This window comes from Bradysia coprophila (assembly GCF_014529535.1).
Source record: "Bradysia coprophila strain Holo2 chromosome X unlocalized genomic scaffold, BU_Bcop_v1 contig_12, whole genome shotgun sequence".
Classification (NCBI taxonomy): domain Eukaryota; kingdom Metazoa; phylum Arthropoda; class Insecta; order Diptera; family Sciaridae; genus Bradysia; species Bradysia coprophila.
This window is the reverse complement of record NW_023503293.1, coordinates 8,117,234-8,136,204: the sequence shown is the minus strand read 5'-3', so window position 1 is coordinate 8,136,204 and position 18,971 is coordinate 8,117,234. Positions and strand designations below refer to the sequence as shown.

The 18,971-nt window shown below is 34.1% G+C and overlaps 1 long non-coding RNA gene across 1 annotated transcript; it reads left to right on the top strand.

Annotated features, from left to right (window-relative positions):
* The first annotated feature begins 1,894 nt into the window (after positions 1-1,894).
* LOC119067454 lies at positions 1,895-14,505 on the top strand. The gene is made up of 3 exons (XR_005085945.1): positions 1,895-2,147; positions 7,666-7,675; positions 14,493-14,505. It is a non-coding gene; the product is annotated as an uncharacterized LOC119067454 (long non-coding RNA).
* The last annotated feature ends 4,466 nt before the right edge of the window (positions 14,506-18,971 follow it).

Below are 18,971 nucleotides of genomic sequence, written 5' to 3'. Positions count from 1 at the left end.
CGTAATTGGAATTTTACAAGCATTTTCTAAAGATGAAACGCCGGGATAACCAGAGAAACCAATATTTCAGATTTGTTAAATTATTTTATTTCATGTAATTCAAAAGTTCCTTTGAAAATATAATGACGAGTTCTATCGAGATCAGCAGGTGTCACAAAAAAAAAACACCAAATAATATTCTACACTTAATTTATTGCTAGTATTTATTGCGTTGAATTGCGATTGAAATGCGTTGCAGTAGGAAGTCACGAGATCTTGGCTCGCCCGTTTTCTGTTTCATTAATTTTCCCAGCTTCCTTATGAAAATGTCCGTCTCCGGACCGATAGCACCAAAGGTCTCAAATGCGAGCGGTGTGAATTCGTACTGCTGTTTCAGATCGATGTGATTGTTGTGCTTTGACCGTTCAGCCTGATCTGCCGCCGCTCCGCATTTGTTAGGTTCAGATGAGAAATAGCGGTTGTGTTGACTATCGTTACGTCCCATATCAGTAAAGAAGCGATAGAGATTTCATATAAACAAACTCACCTCTCATGACATTCGACCGTACCTTGTGTTGACGTTCATTGGAATGCGTGTAAAAGTCCTGATATGTTCTTTCACACTAAAGTTAGAGTAACCAGACACTCAGAGCCTATTTTAAGGAATTTAATTTCCAAAAATTTCCAAAATTTCTCAAATTTCACAAAAATTCTTAAAATTTCCAAATTTTGTTTTCGGTTAGATCTTATTCCGAAGTAATCAGTTAAGCTCAAAAACAACTGAAAAGGCAGTAAAAACAACATTTACGATGCAATTTGTTGTGTTTTTAGATAAAATGACGAAAAGTGATGGAAAAATTTGAGAATTTCAGTGATTTCGATGAGATTTAATTCAGATTTTGTGCGTAAATGTGCTTCTGTGTGGTTTTAACAGTTCACTTAGCGGTTGACTTCAAACATTCGTCAACGTCACCAAAATGATGACCAATGATGATGTGTGATGACCAATTATGTAAACAAACAACAATATTGTGGTTTGGTGTGATATGAGTTGTGTGAGTTGCAGAAGAGATGACCCAGTAGAAATAAAGTGACGGCGTTTATCTTAAAACTAACGTTTTAGCGGAAACGTTTTAGTTAGGGTTGGGTCACATCGCTCACAGTGTCCGCAAAATTGTGGTAACTGTTCGAATTTTTTTTAATTTCCCTTTATTATTGTCCCTTTTTCTAAGTGTGGAACACAATCATTGGAACAATCTGCATGCTGGAGATGGATTACGACATCAGTTCTCTTTTCTCTATTCAATCAAAACTCTACCGATAGAGAACGATTCACTATCTCATTGAAAGATGCAACAAAACCAATGTCATCAGAAAAATAATAAATTTTTACTCGACGGATTTTAGTCAAATAAAATGCCATCGTGTAGCACATGACCTCAGGAGTCTAGAACAGCAATTATTTTTTAAATCGGTTCTATATCGGCTTGGCGATAAGAGTCTTAAAAAAGGATGTGATGAAACGGCAGCAAACGTTTTTTCAGACCCTTATCCCCAAGCCGATATAAGGTCGATTGAAAAACTGATTACACAGATAAAAATATGGACCTAGATCTAAATCTTTTTGGGATTAACAGCACGCGACCGAATCTTTTTTAGAATTTAAATTTAATCTCCTCAGGGATTACTTGAACTTATCCCCAAATAATTAATCCCTAGAGGAATTAAATTTTAATCTTTGAGGCGCTAACGTTTGGCGATTGTTTACTATGCGTTGAAACGAAAATCTCATTTTAATCTGATCAAAATGTTATTTGTAGTGCAAAAAAAATTCTAACCCTTCCTACTTTCACTTCAGAAAAAAAAATTTAAAAAAAGTTTTTTTTATCTGATATTGTGTGATACTACAGTTTTTAGCTAAACGTCTGATATGAGAAGAAGCTTTTTTGTGAATCTGGAATGAGAAATGTTTTTATTAAACAGATTTTTTTTTATTTACCTGACGAGATTTAAACCCGGGACCTCCTGCACTTCAGTCTATGATCTTATCACTGCTGCAATTTGTTCTTAATCCCAACGTGGCTTATTGTGAACCGTTGTTTCAAAGAAACTAATTCCTCGTGGGATTAAAATTGGGATTAAAATGCAAATTGCCAGCTGGCAAGATCGTCACTTTAAACCTCGATATTTTTTCATGATTTTCATTTTTATATTCTCCTGTAGTTTCCTTACCATTCTTTATAAGTATTTAACCATTTCAATTCAAAAATGTTTGTTTTCCCATAGTGATGCGAAATAGTTCGCTGCTAAAATTGGCCTTACTGCCATTTTCAATCTAGAATATCTCTACACTATCTTTAACCATATCCATATTAACTGGTAGTATCTTTACAAACCGACTTAAAATTTCTATTCTGAGCCTGGTATTGTAAGGCAGAATAAACCATCGGTAGTACCATTGAAACATTTTAACACCAAATAAATGTCCGTTTCAATTAATTTTTCTCACATAACCATATCTTATTCGTAAATCGTGTTCGAACTAAATTAACACAAAAGTGTGATTTCAAGACGATTAAATTATAGACGGAAAATTCTAAGCAGCAGTATCATCGTTCAATCCTCAATATTATTGTTTAGTCCTACTTTTAATCCCTGAAAGAATTAAATTTTTTCAATTTCTGGCGAAGATTAAAAATCTAATTCCGAAAGAATTACTTTTTGAAAGTAATCCCCTCGGACCTAAAAATTTTAATCCCATATTTTTATCTGTGTACTGACTCCGGAGTCCTGAGATCATGTGATACACGATAACATTTTATTTGACTAAAATCCGTCGAACAAAAAATTAATTATTTTTCTGATGACATTGGTTTTGTTGCAGCGACATCTTTCAATGAGATAGTGAATCGTTCTCTATCGGCAGAGTTTTGATTGAATAGAGAAAAGAGAACTGATGTCGTAATCCCTCTACTGTAGAGAAACGTTTTGCATACAATAACGTTCTGCGTCGAAATGGTCGAAATATAGCCGTACTTAATTATTAGTATAGGCTGGGATTAAGTACCTCTGGAAAGTAAAATATACTTTTGAATTATATTACTTCCGAAAATATTATTTTTCTTTATTTGGTTATACTGTCGAGGCATAAAACGAAGTATAACATGGAAGCATAGGATATATAAAAATAAACATAACTTAAGTAACAAATTTCCATCATATTTTCTTTTCTTTTTATCGAATTCGGACAGTATGTCTTATTTTTATTTATATTGTAATGTTATCATGTTAACCATCGTTCCATTTATATACATTGAGGAAAATCCCGAAAGAGAATATCAAGTAGAAGAAAAAAAAAAGAAGAAGAAGAACAAGACACAAAAAAATGGGAAAGTATAAAAATAACCAAAACAGTGTGGTACAACAAAACTTTACACTTCTGTACCGCTTTACCATCTAATAGAACCACCAAATTTCAGAACCGTTTTTGAATTTCATTCCAACCGTTCTGAAATGTTTGTTCCGTTTCGCTGGATGAATCTTTCTATCGTTCATCATCAGCAATCGAAGTGTATAACAAAATGATTGCCATTGCAATAAACGACGTTTTTTAAAATATTTATTGCTAATTCTATTTACGAGAAACCTGGAAATATTTATATTCTCATCTGACCGATTCAGCAAATTCTTTTTTCGTGCCGAAATTCATGCAAAATGAACAGATTCGTAGCTTCCCAAACGTCACCCGGTACTATTATTACGTAAACAAAATAGGAAAATTCAATTTGGATATGTATATTGGTTTCGTAAAAGTTCGAATAAATATGCACATATATTTTCCCATATAATAGTAATTCCAATTTCTACATTCGAACATAAGAAAAGTTTTTCGCCTCGTACGAAGTACGTCGTAATGTGTTAGAATGAATGTGTCTAACACTACATACTACACAATCCGTCTATATGACAGTTAAACAAAAGTGGGTGAATATGTCAACTGAACAAGGTCGTGTTCAATTTTTCCTTTGTTTACCTGACAGCTGTCTATGCAAATGAAATGCTTTTTTATAAACGGAGTGAGAGCGATTCCCGCTTTAAACCAAGGCTCTGAAAAAACAGGTTTAGACATGTCTGAAAGTCAGAGTCAGTCATGAAGGCAGTGGCTTCAAAATTTTGAGTTAGTTCGCTTCATGTCTTTCTCATAGGCTTCAAATTTTTCGTTTGCAATAGTGTCAGACTTGACTGAAGAACAAAAGAAGAATCTGAAATAGGGCCCTTTCGCCTCGCCATGTATAGTAATAGTAACAGTTGGAATTCCGAGCGGGAGTTGTTTTACTGTGTGCGTAATCTCCTCATATAAAAACTCCGTAAAATGATAAACTAAAGTAGCTCTGTTCGTGATAAGACCATAAGTCGACTTTAAAATAATTTTATTTTTTTATCTGTTTTGGACGATGGATTTTGTTGTGCGAAACCATCTAAATCTAAAATCAAAAACTGTAACAAGCAAAGAGACCAAATGTCATTGATACGAAGGAACATTTAAACAAGATTTTTACAGCCGTGATTGATCGCAACTGCAGACGCGATTCCTTAACCGAATGTAATTTATTATTTGTCTGTCTAAGTTTTTGTTAGGAGTTTCAGCCATTCATAATGTTAGTAGTGAAGAGGCAGAATATTTGAAGTTCATTTGAGCTTTATACGAGTCGAAACAAAACAAAAAAATTTGTTAGCGGTCATCAAACACCCTAATTTTAATACGATTTTCATTCGATCTTCATTCGATTTTCATACGATCTTTATTTTGGAGGTGAGTGAACATTTGAATAGTAAACCGCTTTAACCTGGCCTTAAGATTAATTACGAAATGTACGTAGTACGTCAGTGAAATTTAGACATGAATTTGCAATTTGCTTCTGTTTTTTAGCTGTTCCACCAATACAACGTCTTACGAGTAAAAAACCATTCTGTGATGCCCGGACGGTTTTTTGACTTTGGTATGAATGAATGCCAATGCCAATGAAAGGATTTTCATTTTTCTTGTGCAGTTCTGATCTTACAATGTTTGATTTACACCTCATGTTGGCTTTGAGTTCTTCTTTGTGCTAATCGTACTATAAGGTTAGTTTTACGTACACTGTATATGTTCGTGCGGGGCAATCGGCGCAGCGATCTGCAATGTTTCCAACTGTTTTTTTTTTCTTCTTCTCTTCACAGTTTTTGTGGTTATAAAACAATTTGTTTTATGTTACAATGTGTATAAAAGAAAGTTATATTTGGTTTTGGTTATTTAACTTGTTCCGGGGATTCATTCCTACGAGTGGTAAAAGAAAATAGCCCCAGTTACTCACAGAACTTAATTATAGTTTAGGAATAATCGAAATCTTATTCTAACATTCGACCATTTCGGTTCACTTCTTGAATGAACATAATTCAGATGTACCGTAAAAGCAATTCCTGTCAGCTCACCTTTACACTATCAATTTTTAGATATTTCGATGATTACACCTGGGGAATATATTTGTCATTTTGTGGGTTAAATGGGGATGTCATTTTCCAAGGGAGTCATGTTTTCCTCAATTGTCCTTCATTTTTCCGAATTTTTCGGAAAATTTAGGAAAATGTGGGAAAAGTAAGGAAAATATTGGAAAATGTTTTTGAAGAAACAGACTTTAGAAACGAGCAGGATTTTCTAATTTTGTAGAGGGAACTGGCGGACACGGCTTAGCGAAAAAGGATTTATAGGACTTGGCTGATAAATAGACGGCCCACTCGAAATGAATCTCCGAAATATGTACTCAGAATTGAGATATGACTTCAAACAAATCGACTGGAAATTTGATAGATTTTGGCGATGTTTAAATGTTCCGACTTCTGACTAACATTTCGTTTTCGTCGCACCCTTTCATTTTTTTTTGTAACACACAACCACAATCCAGTTTTGCGCTTTAGAAAAACTTTCTTGTAATTAGTCGGTCGCTACCCACCCGATTTCCGAGAGACTGCTCACACCATTCACCTGCTACATTTTACACATTTTCTAACTTATGAGCTTTCAAAAACTCCTTGGAACTTTCTTCGAATGAAATAAAATTTCCAAATTTACGATTAAAGTGAGCATAGTGATTCTGGTGTGGCAAAATAATAATGTTGTAAAATTTTCGAATTCAATAAATTAAAGAAAACTTTATTGGGTACCCACCTCTATACGAGAGAAATTATATAACCTTCACTGCACAAGTTGTTATAGTGTTATGTATACGGCGATTTATACAACTCGTGATTTTATCCCCGGTATACGTATACATATGGTTATACGGTGATGGTGTAACTTTTTTAACGAGGACACCCATCGGATGAAAAGTTTTTGTGGCAAATAAGAAAAATTGATTTGGCAGTATGCTTCACTATGCCATTGTACGAAAGTACCAAATATTGAATAAATCACTTTCAACTAAGTTATGTATGTTGTATATACACACCTCAGCTGTATAAGCAATGGTGGAACTGTGTCTTTGCATTTTCATGCCTTTTACCATATTAAAGTTTGTGTACAATGGACGTGCTTGCCAATGGAAGACTGGAAAACAGCACAAAATGTCTTTGATTTGCGTTGTTGTCAATACAATTTTAACAGTCACTTTGTAAGCGTGATGTTGTTGTCGAAAGTTGTGTTGAGCGCAGAAATGGACATTTAGAGTTAGTGATTCGCGCAGACTGAAGTAAATGGACTTTGAAAAAGAGACCAACTTTTTTTTGTTCAAAAACACCTTTAAAAGAGACCAACAGCGCCATCTACATCCGGTTGAAGTTTTCGATGCAGAGGTAACGTTGATGAAATTCTGTGAAGCGCCCATAGGTGATATTGGGCTCAAATGAAGGCTAACGTCTCAAATTTTTTTTTAGTGCACACAAATTTTCGGAATTTTCCTTTTTCTAATAGTATTTCCGACTTTTCTTAAAAATGAAGTTTTAAATTTGAGGTTAAAATTAAATATTTTTTTGTTCCAAAACTTTTTTCTTCTGTATTATCGTTCCGCATCCGTAACTGTAGCAACTAGTTTCACTTTTCATCGAAAATTGGACTTATATGGCGAATTTTTTCCGTCATTTTTTTTTTCTTTTTCATGAATTCTAGCGGCAATATTGTTGGTATTGCTAAAAATTATCTGAAAACCATATACAAATAAAACAGTTTTTCGATTTTTAAAAAAATTTTTAGGACCTAAAATCTGCTAAAATTTTCGAGTTTTCCGTCTCGGCGAACTTTGTCATCCGCTACAACTCCTATAGACTACTATCGTCGAAAATCGAACCAACTCAATTGTTAAGCTAATTTACAATTTACGGATGAGTAAACCATTGGTCTTATCGTGTTTTTGGGGATTTTATCCGTATGTTGAAGTACACTTTATTCGTACATTGTTGTACATTTAATCCGTACTTATCATGGGACAGTTCAACTGTCACAGTTGCAGTTGTGAATTCTATATTTCAACCAATTTGACCTCATTCCGCTCCTCAGATATCTTTTTTGCAATTATTTTCTTAGACAACAATAATTTTTATTTGTGGAATTAAAAAAAATTAAATGAAAATGTTAAAAAAAAATCTGATGCGGGTTTGATTCGATATTACGGAGAGGGCAGCCACATCAAGAATTCCTAACTTTGATCTGATGAGGCTGATCAAGGTGATTGATAAATGTAAGGTTGCTCGTAAAATTTGCAGCTAGTTTGTCTACCATTCCCACTTAGGTTAAAATGTGACTACAGGCCTGAAGCACAACAGACGTAGGAAGTAGAAAAAACTATTTGCTGATGGCGGAAGACTGTCATTTGGCAGGTGATGTTAATGACTGACAAGATGTTATGAATTTTGTCGTGTCAGTTTTTAACATGAACGTCATTTTTTAAAAGATTTTGCCAACTTCGATTTGAAATTATACTTTTTGGATATATAAGTCGGGAAATATTTTAAAACGAAATAAAACTTTTACAAAATCGTCGAATCTGAAACTAAAAAAGCACCACTGTGCCAATCAATTATTTACTTTACTTTTTAACCGTTAATTAGAAGCCGGTCGAAATTCACGTTGATTATCTCAACGGCCTGTTAGCTCAGCAGGAAAGTCTTAGCCTGACGTGTGAGAGGTACCCGGTTCAAATCCAGCTAAACTTGTTTTTTTAGACCCGTACGAAGTACTGGGGTCTTATAGGTTTACGCATACGTTTGTAACACGTCGAATTGGACTCCCTGAGTAAGGGGAAACCTATTGTGGTTGTCCAGAGATGCCAAATCAGCAAGAAAAAAAATGTCCGTCTGTCCGTCCGTCTGTCTGTCTGCACGATAACTTGAGTAAAACGCATCCGATTTTGAAAATTCTTTTTTCCCCGTTTGGTAATGTCAAAAGACAGGCTAAGTTCGAAGATGAGTGATTTTGGATCGACCCCTCCTGAGCTGGGGCCCAATAAGTGCTTTACGGTTTTTCGAAGATATCTCCGGACATTTAAACGCTATACTCGTAAATGATACATCGAATGAAAGATATTTACAATACCGATCAAAAAAAAAGTTTATGGAAATCGGATGACCGACTTGTGAGTTAGACCCCTTGGTGTGAAACAGGCACAGGGCGGCAAGCAGTTTTTGCTTGTAGGTCGGCCAAATTTGAACATATTTCGTTCGTTTTAGCTTTATTAGATAGGTATTGACCGTACCAATCAGGGAAAAAAAGGTTTATGAAATTATGTTCTCCGGAGCGTGAGCTAGGTCTCTTGGAGTGAGCTCTTATCTGGCTACTCGGCCGTACAGTGAACGTGGAGTTTTTTGTCAATATATCGAGTAAATTTTGACCGAATTTCATGATTTTTTTTTTGTTTGAAAGGTATTAACGAATGTAAAGCGTCGGTACTATTTTCGGTTTCCTAACAAAATGGCTGCCGGCGGCCATATTGGATTTTAGTAAAATTGAAATATCTTGGGGAAAATGGTTCTTAGAGAGTTTCTGTTAACAGAGAAGTAATCGGTTATGTGTGGGGGGTTTTAGGAATCCCGTATGTGGACTTCTATATATATCTATATACAGCTATATTGAGCAAGATACAGGCATGTAGAGCTATATAATAGCAAATTCATTTGTGGAATGTTTATTTATTGTGAAATAGAGGTAAATATAGCGGTATATAGCTGTTTAAATAGGAATTTATGAAATTTGACTTCGTACGGAGCTGTCTATATTGCCTCCGGCAATTTATTTGTTGATGATAGCAAGGCAAAGAGTGGATAATGCAAGTGATTTTGAAGCGCGAATAGCTTTTCAGCAAAGTAGAGAATGAAGTAAGAGAAATGAAAGAGTTTCACATTAAAGGCTTTTGATACGAATAGGTGTTTCGCACGGGTCGGCGTTAGCTATGTTTTTTTTTATTATTTATGCTTGTAATCCTTTTTCCAAACTAAAAAACAGATGATATGATATGATTGTATCATTACCAATCGTTAATTAGCTTTGATCTATTTTTAAATTGACAAATAAACGTCAAAGTCTGTATGACACTTACTGTACGTTTTCAATGTACATGGTGTACGGATGAGTAAACCATTGGTCTTATCGTGTTTTTGGGCGATTAAAACGTCGAACTTTTTTTTGGGTGTATTGTTTGTATGCGTTGGAGAGCTTTTGGAAGGTCTTCGCTTCTCAAAGCTCTCGAAAGATCTTGAATGGTAACGACACAAATGCGATACGTTGCTTTAGCTTAGCATGGCAGTTCATGACCGGGTGTATCTTATCTTTTTGATACAGACAACCAGTTTTTCAATTAATAGTTCCATCATAATAATGTAAACTTAATGCTCGGTCCCACTATAACTTTGTGCAACTTATTTTATGTAAAATCCTACTATTGCCAACGCGCCTAGCATAGTATTAGCATACTGCTTATGTCAAACAGAGGAATATTTACCTAACGGCTTGCTTAAACCAATGCAAAAATGAAAAATGATATGGTAACACTGTCGTATTTCATTAATCTATTTCACTGAGCAGTATGCTAGGAATATGCTAGCGGTGATTTGCTATTGCAATATGTTAACTCAATGCAATCCTTTTGAATATTAATTCAGATCTAACATGCATTACCCGACTGAATGCCTGCTTTTACATTAAAGGGATCATAAAATAAAGGCACTCTTTCATGGTAGTAGCTTACACTGAAAATGAAACTCTGTTGGTCCTGCAAAGATCCGTGTAGTTCCTACAAAATTGCTGGGTTGATTTGGAATGAACATTGCTACTCCGTTGATTTTACAAAATACTTGGTATTACCAAAAGTTAATTCAACAGTGAAATTGTTATGTTTACGGTTGGTTTGTATTGATTACTGGACATATCTGTAACATGCGGGTCTGTTAATTTCTCAATTTGCTGGTAATGTTAACAGAACATTTTGCTACCATTTCAGTTCGTAAATGTTACGAATTTTCGGTTTTTTACGATTTTTGTTGGTTAGCAGCATTAGGAACAACTATAATTGGAAACCATTACAAATTTTCTGGACCGATTACGAATCTCTCGATACTCATATGGCTTCCGAAAGGTCATGACGTCACGTGACGACATCATAGTTTTAACATAAATTAACAGAACTTAACAATTTGGTATATGAAAAATGGCTTCCGATAGGTCATGACGTCACGTGACGACATCATAATTTTAACATAAATTAAAAGAACTTAGCAATGTGGAATGTGAAAAATGGCTTCCGATAGTCAATATTTATAACTTTTCGTTAGGGTAACAATGTTCAGCCAGGGTTGTCTCGAGTGTATTTTGCACACTGAAATGTACTGAAGAATTAGATCTGAGTGTACAGAGCCTTGATTCTCATGCGTTCGTAGCTTAAAATATTCGTAACTTGACAGTTGTGTGTGTAAAATCCCAACAGAACTGTCAAACTACGAATTCTGGAAGTTACGAATGTATAAGAATTGAGGCACTGTAAATAATATAGTAAAATTTTAAAATATTGATATAATATCAAACGAACGGATTGATATATAATAAGTTGAAATTGAGTCAGGTAATATCACCAGGAACCGGTTAAAGAGCCCAGAGTTCGAAACAATCCGCCTTGCTTCCATTCAATATCTATAATATAAAGTTTAATGTTTGTTTGTTTGTTGGTTTGCCTGTTTGTTTGTTTGTAGCTATATAGGAGCCCAGACGCAAAGTCCTCCAGACTTCAACGCGTGAAAAAAAAAATTGTGGAAATTTTTTTTTTGGCTAGTAAAATAATTAAAATAATCCCGACCAAAGCCGGGTACTACAACAGTTGAGTAATACTATGCATAACCACTAACGGCTACCTGAGATCACTTATAAAACATTCGATTGATATGGATTTGTTGAAAATATCGATAATCGATTGTCGGCAAATAATCGATATTTTATCAATCAATTGATTTATCGAACATGCCTAGCGCCGATTCTCGTTACTTTAAGAATTCGTAACTTGACAGTTCTTCTGGGATTTTATACATGCAAATGTCAAATTGCGATATCTTAGTGTTACGAATGCTACAAATGCTCGTCCCGGTCATCAATCTAAGAATTCGTTACTTGACAGTTCTTATGAGATTTAGGTTTTATAGACGCGACTGTCAAGTTACGAAATATTATTCCAGCTTTTATTGAACTTCAATGATGTACTATAATCTACTATTAATCGAAAATCGGTTTCAAATTCTCTGAACTTGTGTTGCTTGCAGCGCCTCCTGTGTGTATGCAATCAAGGAAATATTACTGCTAAAACCCTGACATGCGAGAAAATGGTTAGCTGCATTCGATTTTTTTTTCTGTGTCATTATCATAATCTACAGTTCATTTCAATGGTGTGTGCTCCGAGCTCCATAGAAACATAAATATATATGTAGAAAAAAATGTGCTGTGCCCAGCTTGCGTGTTTTACGAAAATATCGTTTCAAAATTACAATATTATTATTCGCGTGAAATCAAACAGCAATTATTTCGGTTTTTCTTTATGTATATATTCCACCATGTTATCATCATATTTTTTTGTTGCTCTTCTGTACGCATAGGGTAACACTTCAGGATACGAGCAATGATCACTTTTTTACGAGCCTCCAAATTCTTTTGTTCAGAATACGGGCCCTCTCAAATATTATATTTATTATGGTAATGATCACGTCATCTTTTGTTACTAGGCTCAAAGTTACCGGGATACTCGTATTTAGATGTTTTACCCTATATTGTATCGAGTACGTTTTATATAGATATGTTGTATAATACACCTCACTCCGAACCATACTCATAGAAGAATGTTCAAGGAAAAAAATGCGTGATAAAAATAATAAACGAAGATATAGTTGAAATAGAAAAATTGTGTTATGTAGGTTAATTGATTCCTTTTTGTAAGTGAGGGGTCGAAATATGAAATAAAAGAGGCATGAGGGTGAATGACTGCTGATTTATTTTGGAAAATCATTGGATTGTTGTGATTGAGATTTTATTGGGTGGTCGAAACGAAAACGATGATGAATCCGATGCGGATGTTGGATGCTGGCGCGCGGAGAAAACAATTCGGTCTCGGTGTGTGTTCGGAAATGTTCTTTATTTATTCTCCAACGTAACCAAGTACAATTATAGAAATCTGCCAAAAATTCCAAGTTAACAAAAGTGTGTTGTCAGACGCGGAAATTTCGATTTTTTGTATTTTAATTAGGTGAGTATTGTCGTTTTCAATTTTCCCGTATCAGATTGCACAATGAATTAATGAAATTGGATGCCATGATAAGTATTAAATAAAAACTTCCATCTGCTTTTCAGATACAAGCAAGGATACAATCAGAGTTTTCTAAATACGAGCATTGCCTATTATTTTACGATAGTCCCCAAATTCTTTTGTTACTAGGCTAGATTAATTGAAACTGTTGGAGTTTGTGTCTAACATCACTGCGTCTCAGTTGTTATACAATTCGTTATACCAATCATTATACAATTGTCAACTGTATTAGTTTTGTAAGTGAAACCCTTAGTCACTTTCGATTTCTACTTCGGACAGTCGACACGGCTGTACGGTTTTAGTTTGAATAAAGCAAATACTGAATCCTAACAACTGCTTATTACTCCAACAGAAACAGTATTACTTATGGTAATGATGACGTCATCTTTTGTTACTAGGCTCGAAATTGGAGATGTGTTATCCTATTAATCTAATTTTGAGTAACACTAGATGTAACACTGCGCACTAGATATGATATTAGCAGAGTTTCCACTCTTCCTAAAATTCCAAAAATGTACCAAACCCTCCTAGAACCTCCTAAAACACAGAAAATTTCTAAAATGAGCGCATACGAAGAAATTTATTAATAAAACTGAAAAACTAAAAACGCTAAAAACAGTTAATTTGCTTTAAATTCCGCGGCAATGAATTTGAACTTCTGCATCAAGACCTGAGTCAAGTGGCGAAAATGGTTTCCTCTTTGAATCTTGCAAACAGCTATCCTTACTGTGGATTTATCGAAAACAAATATATTCTAGATGATCGCAGGTTGTTAGAAGATGCGACTATCGTCATAACATAGCATAACCGCCACTGACTTCCCAATGAATCGACGTCTGTTCCAGATGGGCTCCAATGCGCGCCAAAAATACTTTACTTTTGTCGAACAACAAAAATTCGATAAGGAACTGCTTCATAAGAATGAAGAGGTGAAGAGGAAATCCCAAAAACTTTCCGATATCGAGAAATCGTAATAAATGATGGAAACAAAATTATGGTGAATCTTGTTAAGTCGAAACATTTCTAGTATTTTACGAAGTGTATGAAAAAAAGAGAGATCCCAGAGCTGCAAAAACTCCACCGGTTACTAATAAAAGCTTTTTCAAATATTCAAAAATTCCGCCTAAAATTACCTTTAAAATCTCCTAAAATACCTTTCAAATGACTTAAAATTCCTAATTTTAGGAACCTTCCTAAATCGTAGGAACTATGATTACGGGCGAAGCGAGTTCAACAATACATCGTGTGGCCAAAACCCCATTTACTAACGTGTTCCTAACAAGTTTCAATCTACTGCTATGAATATTTTCAACTCGCAGTGAAAACACAATTTAAGATTTATTAGAGCTTTTAAAGTCATCTATGTTGTCAGTCAATTATGTGATACATGAAGAGTACTGTAAAGATAAGCCATCATGACTTCAGGGTAAAAAATCGATTTTAAGAATGTCAAAACCACAAATATTTCAAACTCTAAAATTTATAGCAATTTAAAAAATTTCCAGAATTTCCACAAAAAAATCTATAAAATAGGCCCTGGTATATTCAGAACATTCAAAATTCCTATGAATCTGTTAAACAAAAAAAAAAAACGATTCAAAATATGCTTACTAGCCAAATTGTCTTAAAAACAATTAATATTGAACTCATTACCATTCACATTTTCACATGGTATACACATTCTTCCCAAACATAACCTATGTGTACCAGCTGAACGAAAAAAAACCTCGTAATCGATTTTCTATGAAGTATCCAAATTCATTTATTTTGCGATATTAAACCTATGCTACCAATTATTCGGAAATAGAGAACATATAATATAAGTACACAGATTGTATACAATGCGTGGCACATATATAAGGGAAACTAGCATACACTATATATATATACAGTACACCCATTCCATATATAGCCATTATTATAGGTTACATATTTATGATACCATTCCATAATTGCATAATTTAATAGACAATCTATGTAATATAACGAATAACGGTAATTTTATAGCAAAATGTCAATTTTGAATAAATTGCTAACATTTCCAGTCGGGACGAATAAAATACGGGGGTGGGGTCCGGGTAATTTGTGAATAAATTCCATTCAAATGTGTTACACTAATTTTTTTTCTCATTTTTTTTTATTTGTTCGATTCGAAAGCAATAACGTCCTTCTGATTGATAAGCATCATACATTATAATTCACCGTAAGTCATCTGAAAAATAAATATATTTTTCTCTTTGAAACGGATTTCTCCGGTATATCTCTCCATAATATTGCAAGTTTGGCGTCTGATTCAGACTCCATAAAAATAATATTTTACAGCTCGTTTTACGGCCGATGTCCACTAGAGTTAATAATTCAATATCAAAGAGCAAGCCAGAGAGAGAGAGAGAGAAAGTGGATGGGGATATATATATATATATATATAAAATGTGTGCAAAAATGTAAAGCGAATCGATTTTATTTTTTATATCTATTTATATCTATAACAATGTTGGTCTTAACTTGTGGTGCACACAGGATGCTGTATGATACTGGCATGTCGATTCAGTGTTGTTGTTGCTTTTTATTGTGAGAGTAGATATCTCATACAAATTTATTTTGATTTTATTATGGTCATAACAATTGATGTTTGTTCCGAGAGTTGATACAAGATTGATAATGGAGTAGATTTACTAGTTGTGTGTTATTGATATTGAGGCGATAACGGAAAAGATGTGAATAACATCTCGAAAAAACTGAATTAGACAAAACGAAAATTGGCCTTAGTGTAATTGCCATATATATGTTTCCGTATGTTCGATGTTATGGCTTTATTTTCGGATTATTTTACGCTTATCGTATGAAATATGTTGGCTGATAAGAGTCTGGCTATTTAATCAATTAATTCAATGCTTTTCAAAATTTGAATATTTTCATGTGTGCGGTGTCCACCGAGGAAAAAGAGTTGAAAATCTCACCTGTAGCTGGTAATTTTGGCTCCAGGTAACCTACGACAGCTACCACAGCTGTAGCGCCGCATACAAAAAATACTACCTGGAGATTTTCAACTCTTTTTCCTCATTGTCATTAACCTTAATGTCACCACTCAAAAAACCATTAGAAATGGTTATTTGTTAACCAAGGGAAGAAAATAGGAAATTCCAACAATGGGGAAATTTGTGCCGTTTTTATCAACAAAACAACACACCAATTTGTTTCATCATTTTTCAAAACCTAAACCAACTGACATTTAAAAAAAAAATCTCACCCGAATTTTCATCAGATAGAACGTCAACAAAGTACCATCTTCTCCCATTTGAGTGGAGAAAAGGTTATTCACTCTGCAAATTTGTTTTGACAGGGGAGACAATATAAATCTTCTTTCCCCAAGTATCACCTTTGCTTTTGTTTTGAAAAATGGTGTTTGATCTATTTCGTTTTGTGGTGAAAAACGGTTAATTCACACCGTAACTGCGCTAAAAACTCAAAATGAATAGTTTAATTAACACAGCGTTAAATCACCCCCGTTCACGATATTCTCATATAAAAATTAATTTTTCTTTCATTAGTTAATCACTAAACATTCAAATGCTGCGGCGCATTTGCAGCATGAATTACATCGCTTATATATGAAAAACATATTCACCTCCTGAAGAAAATAGGAAATTCCAACAAGAGAGAGGTTTTGCATCCAGAGCGGAGCGAGGGTCGTGAACCGCTCGAGCTGGAATTTCCTATTTTCTTCAGGAGGTGAACAGCGTTTTTCAAATGTGCGAGATGTGATTAACCGTTTTTCTCCACGAAACAAAAACATCAATTTGATAAACCAATTTTCAAAACGAAGGTGACAGCTCGGGCATGTTCTGCCCTGTCAAAACAATCGGGGAGATAATAGATATTGTCATCATCAGACGAGGCGCCAACAAAACGTCATTTTCTCATGGTCTTTTGAGTGGAGGGCCTATTTTTTAGAAACATGTTTCTAAAAGTTTCTTAAGATTCTCAAATGTTTTTCAAAGTTTCTAAAGTTTCTAGAAATGTTTCTAAAATTTCTCAAGAAAAAATTCGAGAAACTTTTCAGAAACTTTTGAGAAACTTTAGAAACTTTGAAAAACATTTAAGAAACTTAAGAAACTTTTAGAAACATGTTTCTAAAAATAGGCCCTGCTCTCTCTAGCAAACGAACTCTCAGCTCTCTGTGTCAAATTCACAACTTATTTCTTTTTATTATACATGTAAATTCCAAAGGCTACTTGAAGCTTTCACCATCTTTATAAAAGTAGTTTGCTAGAGAGAATACTGCTTAATGACACCGTCCATGTTAAAAGGAATTATTACTAATGTGCTTTCGCCCAAAAGATAAATAAATTGGCTAATTTGAAGTACCTCCATTTAGTTAGGAGAAAGTCTAATTGTCCTTCTTAAAGCATTTCCTTACGCCAAATAGAGTGTCCCTTTGCACTATGTTAATCTTTTTGATCTGGGCACCCTACTGGTGACCCTACTGGTGACAGAAAAACGACAAAAAAAACAAATTAACATTTTTGCAGTGCACTGAATGAATACACAAGAAACTTTGAATAAAGAAATCATTTCAATAAATCAAACAATCAACATGTATATAAACGTACAGATTATTTGAAAATTTTGTCAGCATTTCAAGCATGTATCCGGTTTTTCCATCACAGAACTTATATCTATACATCTTTTTTATCGGAAGACATTCTTTTACTGAATCGCAAAACTTTGCGACTAACTCAAAAATATTTTGCAAAAAGCAAACAAAACGAGAAAACAATCGAAAAGGAAAAGAAGCAAAACTATAACCGGAATGGGTTCAATTCGCTTAAAAAGCTTTTGATGTAAACTACAATAAAATCGGATTAAATATGGAAAATGTCACAGTGCAGACAGACAGTTAGACAAAATGAATTTTATGTACATAAAGTACAAAAGAGGAAAAACTTCTTTCCAGTTTTTTTTTGTATTATTTTCTTCTCAGCAACGAACAAACAAACAACAACAACAACGAAAATAGAAGAACAACAAGAACCCAGTCAAAAAAGATTCTACAAGAAAACTGCATGATATTTAATATTTAATTAAGTCGTAATAATGCCGTACATACAAAAAAAATAATGTTTTTTGTCGTTGTTGTCGAAAACGGATAAAAAATATATTTAAATTTGCATTATAACTCATCGTTGTCTATTCTTATAAACTCTTCATATCAAATCCATGTTAACTCACCCTTTGCTTGTTTAGTAGGGACTCATGCAAAAAAAAGCGAATGGTTCAGTTGAGTTAAGCTTGCCAACAAAAACCATAAAGTTGGAAGGAACAAAAAAAAAACATAAATCTGCAAATCGGATATAGAAAACCTTCTTCGTGCATGTAATAAAAATTGGAATAGTAGAAAATAAAACTCACCACTAAATCGGCCCATATTACATAAAGTACGACCATGGAGTATGGATTCGGCCGATTTTATGACAGTCTAGTCTAATTGAGCTAAAATGTATACAGGATCACAGATATTGGATAGCTCATGGCGTAAAGAGAGAGAGAGAGAGAGACGATAATATACAAAAGAATGGATGTGTAATGTGTATCGATGTGTGTATATGTGCAGCATGTGTGTAACGTGTTGATTTTTATGCATCGAATTGTAGGTTACCCACATTTTATGTTACATTTACTATGCAGTAAAAATAAATCCTTGTTTGCCTAACGGACCTAAGATACAATAAGGAAGGATATTCGCTTTGTTTATACCATGTGATGTGTACATAGTTGTTAAGCTACTCCAAATAAAACAAGTTTACAGTTTTTACTTTACGCATTTTGTGAAATCCATTGAGATTTATGTTTATTAGCTCATCGTAGAACTTATGAGAAAGGAATTAGAGAAAGTGCTGATCGTCATTCCCATGCATTTACTCTTCAGAAATTTAAGTAGAATATAAGCACACAAATTGCATTACCGACCGAAAAGTAAGTGGACCACAGGTTCAAGGAATTACTTTTCATCCAAGACCTTTTCCGAATAAATCTTTTTTTTAATGCATGTCTCCCTCCGGAAAATTCACATTAATTGTATGTATGTATGTATGTATTGAAAATGTGATAATTCGTAATTTTTCATAATTGGGTAGTTGCATACCTCGCCTTCGACTCGGATATGCAAACTCTAACTCAAAATAACAG